Genomic DNA, 6,958 nt, shown 5'->3' with positions numbered 1-6,958 from the left:
CAGAGAAACTTGGCAGCTACATAGCCCATTCTACAGCCACACTTGCAGCAGCACACTAACAGAAAGCCCAGCCAAAGACTGCCTATCTACAGAGCCAACCTAATGGCCCTGTCTGGCTGGAGAGCACACTGGGCTGTTCTGTTTGGTTAGGTCACCAGCCAGTGAGCCATGCTGGCCATGGAGCTAAATTTAAAACCCTGCCCCAGCAAGGAACCATATACGAAGCCCTACCTATTACTGGGTATAGCCTCCAGTCTCCCCAACCAGGAAGCCTGACCAGAGTATCTGGGAAGATGCTTGGACAAGAAACCAAGCCAGCAGTCCTGCTCAGTTCTGAAGTAAAGCCTCTGGACATTCATAACCTGGGAGCCTCAACATTGCCCTTGGACAACCTTGGAACCCAGCTTACAGTGCCACCCAGTCATGGAGCCCAGTCAATAGACATGACCTCAGCAGAACCCAGCCCAATTGCTGAGCACGGCCTGTGACCTCACCCTTGGAAGGATACAGCTGGACAGCCCTCCCTACCAAAAATCCCAGCCAGTGACCTTGCCCAACAGCAGAGCACAGCCAGCAGCCTACCTACATGAAGCCCAGCCTGAGAGCCTGCCAAGCTACAGGGCACAGTCTGTATCCCCGCCTGATGGCACAGCACAGCCTTAGTCCTGTCAGAACATAAAGGTTTGCATGTAGCTAGTGTCACCACATAAACATGGAGAAGAAGCAGCACCCTGCTTGGTCACGGAGGCCACCCAGCAGCCCTGCTTGAATGTGGAGCCCAGCTATCAGGCCCACCAAACAATATAGTACAGCCAGCAGTACCCAATGGGGAAAGGATAATCTCTTCAATAAATCGTGTTGTTCAAACTGGATAATCAGGTGCATAAGAATGAAATCAGACCCCTGTCTTACACCATTCACAAAATTCAACTCAAAATGAATTACAAGACCTCAAGTTACTTCCAGAAACCATAAAATTCCTAGAAAAAGACATAATGAGGAAGCTCCTTGATATTGGTCTTGGCAGTGATTTTTTGGAATGACTTCAAAAGCATAAGCAACAAAAGGAAAAACAAATATGTGGGACTACATCAAAGTAAAAACTTCTGCACAGGAAAAGAATAATCAAAATGAAAAGGTAACATATGGAATGGAAGAAAACATTTGCAAACCATACTTTTGATAAGGAGTTAATATCCAAAATATATAAGGGACTCATACAGCTCAATAACAAAAAACTCCCAATAATCCAATTTAAAAATGGGCAGAGGAACTGAGTAGACATTTTGCAAATAAGACATACAAATGGCCAATAGGTACATGAAAAGATGCCCGACATCACTAAGCATCAGGGAAATGTAAATCAAAATCACAATGAGATACCACCTCAAACATTATGGAATTGTTATTATCAAAAAGACAAGACATAAAAAATATTGTCAAAGATACTGAGAAAAAGGGAGCCCTTGTGCACTTTTGGTGGGAGTATAAATTGGTACAGTCTCTATGGAAAACAGTAAAGAGTTTCCTCAAAACACTGAAAATAGAACTACCATATGATCCAGCAATCCGACTTCTTGGTGATATATCCAAAGGAAATGAAATCAGGATATCAAGGAGATATCTGCAACCCCATGTTCACTGCAGCATTATTCACAATTGGCAAGACACAGAAACAACCTAAACGTCTATTTGTGGATGAATGAACAAAGAAGCGTTATATATATACATATATATGTATATATATATGTACACACACACACATATATCTATTAATATACTAAAAAGCATTGTACACTGTAAATAAATTGTATGATCTCTGAATTATATCTCATTAAAGCTATTTTTAAAAAGAAAACACATGCAAATGAAACAAAAACAAAAAGCGTAGCAAGAATCTACTCCAAAATTGTAAATGCCATGAAAATCCCATACGTTTTTACAGCCCTGTCCATCAATCTTAAGAAAAATTGCATACAAGATATGGGTCACTTGACTAAATGAATAATGCCAGTCAGTAACCTCAGAGGATAGAATAAATTTCATCTTGGACAGCTCCATTGTTTCAGTCACAGACATCTTCCATGAAGTGGATGTTAGAGACTTGACAAAAGCAGGTTTAATGCTCAAGGTTATTCTTTCATTCCAAATCCAAATCCCAAAACTTAATATTTATGCAAATATCTATTTACTGTACACTATCAACTGAAATTTTATGTAGAATTAGGAAGGCCCAGAGAGAGCAATATTTTGGCAGAGAATGAAAATGAAATGTTACTGAGAAAGTTGCACAAGGTTTACTAAAATTGTTGTTTAAAGCTTGGATTCTAATATTTTAGACTGGTGGACATGTATACAATGTCAATGCAACTTCTTTAAGGATCCAGAAATGGTATATAAATATGGTGCCATATTTCCCTAAGTAAGAAGCAGGGACGGAAGAAAGGGGAAAGACATGTGAAGAAGAAGGGAGAGTTAGATTATTCTGACTACATTACATGTACAAGATAATATTTACATATTATTTAATGTTCAGTATAATCTTTCTATGTTGTATTGTTACCTTCATTTCAATGGCTGAGGAACCCAATTATCATCACTTAAACTGCCCAACATTCACTTAGTTAAATGGTGGAACGGAGATACAAGGTACTAGGTCTGTCTGAATCCAAACTGCTCTTTCTTTCATATATCTACTGCTACATAATTCTTCACAATCAAATTTGATTAAAAGAATCAATATTGTTACAATGTCTATACTATCCAAGGCAATCTACAGATTCAATGCAATCCCTATCAAATGACCAATAATATTTTTCACAGAGCTAGAACAAAAAATTTTAAAATTTGTATGGAGACACAAAAGATCCATAATAGCCAAATCAATCTTGAGAAAGAAAAACGGAACTGGAGGAATCAGGGTCTCTGTTTTCAGACTATACTACAAAGCTACAGCAATCAAAAGAGTATGGTTCTGGCACTAAAACAGAAATATAGACCAATGGAACAGGATAGAAACTCCAGATATAAACACACACACCTATGGTCAGCTAACCTATGACAAAGGAAGCAAGAATATACAATGGAGAAAAGACAGTCTCTTCAGTAAGTGACGCTGGAAAAACGGGACAGCTACATTTAAAAGAATGAAATTAGAACACTCCTTAACACCATACACAAAAATAAACTCAAAATGGATTAAACACCTAAATGTAAGGTTGGATAATATAAAACTATTAGAGGAAAACATAGGCAGAACACTCTTTGACATACATTGCAGCAAGATCTTTTTTGATCTATCTCCTAGAGAAATAAAAATAAAAACAAAAATAAACAAATGGGATCTAATTAAACTTAAAAGCTTTTGAACAGCAAAGGGAACCATAAACAAAACAAAAACACAACCCTGATTTAACCCTGTCCTGTCTGGGTGAGGAAAAGATGCCCTCAGGTGACATACATGCAGAGGCAGGGCCAAATCCAAAGCTGAAAACCAGAAGATGTGTGAACAAAGAGGAGAAAGGGAAATTTCTCGCAGCAGCCTCAGGAGCAGCGGATTAAATCTCCACAATCAACTTGAGGTACCCTGCAAATGTGGAATATCTGAATCGACAATGAATCATCCCGAAATTGATGCGGTGGACTCTGAGAGCAACTGTAGACTTGGGGTTTGATTTCTGCATCTAATTTGATTCTGGTTTTATGTCTATCAAACTTTAGTATTTAGAGTTTATTATCATTGGTAGATTTGTTTATTGATTTGGTTGCTCTCTTCCTTTCGTTTTTCTAAATAAATAAATAAATATATTTTTTGTGAGTGTGCACGTGTATGTTTCTTTTTGTGATTTTCTCTGTATAGCTTTGCTTTTACCATTTGTCCTAGGGTTCTCTCTGTCTGTTTTTTGTTTGCTTGTTTTAGTATACTTTTTAGTGTTTGGTATCATTGGTGGATTTGTTTATTGGTTTGGTTGCTCTATTCTTTCTTTCTTTTATTACTTTAATTTTTATTAATTTTTAATAATTTTTTTATTTCAATAACTATTTTATTTTATTTTATTCTTTTATATATTTTCTTCTCCCTTTCCTTCAGAGCTGTGTGGCAGACAGGGTCTTGGTGCTCTGGCCAGGTGCCAGGTCTGTGTCACTGAGGTAGGAGAGCTGAGTTCAGCACATTGGTCCACCAGAGACTTCCTGGCTCCACATAATATCAAACAGCAAAAGCTCTCCCAGAGATATCCATCTCAATGCTAAGACCCAGCTCCACTCAATGACCAGCTCTCTACAGTGCTTGACACTATATGCCAAACAACTAGCAAGACAGGAACACAACCCCACCCATTAGCAGAGAGGCTGTCTAAAATCATAATAAGGTCACAGACTCCCCAAAACACACCAGCAGACATGGTCCTGCCCATCAGAAAGACAAGGTCCAGCCTCATCCACCAGAAAACAAACACCAGTCCCCTCCACCAGGAAGCCTACACAACCCACTAAACCGAACTTAGCCGATGGGGGCAGACAGCAAAAACAACAGGAACCAGGAACGTGCAGCTTGCAAAATGGAGACCACAAACATATTAAGTTAAGCTAAATGAGAAGTCAGAGAAACACAGCAGACTAAGAAGCAAGGTAAAAACCCACCAGACCAAACAAATGAAGAGGAAATAGGCAGTCTACCTGAAAAACAATTCAGAGTGATGATACTAAAGATGATCCAAAATCTTGGAAATAGAATGAAGAAAATACAATAAATGTTTAACCAGGACCTAGAAGAACTAAAGAGCAAACAAACAGTGATGAACAACACAATAAATGAAATTAAAAATTCTCTAGAAGGAATCAAGAGCAGAAAAACTCAGGCAGAAGAACGGATAAGAGACCTGGAAGACAAAATAGTGGAAATAACTACTGTGGAACAGAATAAAGAGAAAAAAATGAAAAGAACTGAGGACCATCTGAGAGACCTCTGGGACAACATTAAATGCAGAAACATTCGAATTATAGGGGTCTCAAAAGAAAAAGATAAAAAGAAAGGGACTGAGAAAATATTTGAAGAGATTATAGTTGAAAACTTCCCTAATATGAGAAAGGAAATCGTCTATCAGGTCCAAGAAGCACAGAGAGTCCCATACAGGATAAATCCAAGGAGAAAAACACAAAGACACATATTAATCAAACTAACAAAAATTGAATACAAAGAAAAAATATTAAAAGCATCAAGGGAAAAACAACAAATAACATACAAGGGAATTCCCATAAGGTTAACAGCTGAACATTCAGCAGAAACTCTGCAGGCCAGAAGGGAGTGGCCAGACATATTTACAGTAATGAAATGGAAAATCCTACAATCAAGATTACTCTACCCAGCAAGGATCTCATTCAGATTTGATGGAGAAATTAAAGCCTTTATAGAGAAGCAAAACCTTAGAGAACACAGCACCACCCAACCAGATTTACAGTAAATGCAAAAGGGACTTTTCTAGGTGGGAAACACAAGAGAAGGAAAAGACCTACAATAACAAACCCAAAACAGTTAAGAAAATGGTAATAGGAACATATAGATCAATAACTACCTTAACTGTAAATAGATTAAATGTTCCAACCAAAAGACAGAGACTGGCTGAATGGATACAAAAACAAGACCCTTATGTATGCAGTCTTCAAGAGACACACTTCAGATATCAGGACACATACAGACTGAAAGTGAAGGGATGAAAAAAGATATTCCATGCAAATGGAAATCAAAAGAAACCTGGAATAGCAATTCTCGTATCAGAAAAATAGACTTTAAAATAAAGACAATTACAAGAGACAAAGAAGGACACTATATAATGATCAAGGGATCAACCCAAGAAGAAGATATAACAATTGTAAATATTTATGCACCCAACATAAGAACACCTCAATACATAAGGCAAATTGTAACAGCCAAAAAGGGGAAATTGAAAGTAACATAATCATAGTAGGGGACTTTAACACTCCACTTTCACCAATGATCATGTCATCCAAAATGAAAATAGATAAGGAAACACAAGCTTTAAATGATACATTAAACAAGATGGACTTAATTGATATTTATAGGACATTCCATCCAAAAACAATAGGATACACTTTTTTTATCAAGTACTTATCAAGTACTTATTCTCCAGGATAGATCATATCTTGGGTCACAAAACAAGCCTTGGTAAATTTAAGAAAATTGAAACCTTATCAAGTATCTTTTCCAACCACAACTCTATGGGACTAGATATCAGTTACAGGAAAAAATCTGTAAAAAATACAAACACATGGTGGATAAATAATACTCTATTAAATAATGAAGAGATCACTGAACAAATCAAACTGGAAATTAAAAAAATACTTAGACAAAGGACAATGAAAACATGACGACCCAAAGCCTATGGGATGCAGCAAAAGCAGTTCTAAGAAGGAAGTTTATAGCATTACAATCCTACCTCAAGAAACAAGAAACATCTCAAATAAACAACGTAACCATACACCTAAAGCAATTAGAGAAAGAAAAAAACCCCCAAAGTTAGCAGAAGGAAATAAATTCATAAAGATTAGATGAGAAATAAATGAAGGAAACAATAGCAAAAATCACTCAGAAAAATAGACTTTAAAATAAAGACAATTACAAGAGACAAAGAAGGACACTATATAATGATCAAGGGATCAACCCAAGAAGAAGATATAACAATTGTAAATATTTATGCACCCAACATAAGAACACCTCAATACATAAGGCAAATTGTAACAGCCAAAAAGGGGAAATTGAAAGTAACATAATCATAGTAGGGGACTTTAACACTCCACTTTCACCAATGATCATGTCATCCAAAATGAAAATAGATAAGGAAACACAAGCTTTAAATGATACATTAAACAAGATGGACTTAATTGATATTTATAGGACATTCCATCCAAAAACAATAGGATACACTTTTTTTATCAAGTA

The sequence above is a fragment of the Physeter macrocephalus genome, chromosome 21, assembly GCF_002837175.3.
Source record: "Physeter macrocephalus isolate SW-GA chromosome 21, ASM283717v5, whole genome shotgun sequence".
In the NCBI taxonomy this organism is placed as follows: domain Eukaryota; kingdom Metazoa; phylum Chordata; class Mammalia; order Artiodactyla; family Physeteridae; genus Physeter; species Physeter macrocephalus.
This window is presented reverse-complemented; position numbering follows the sequence as displayed.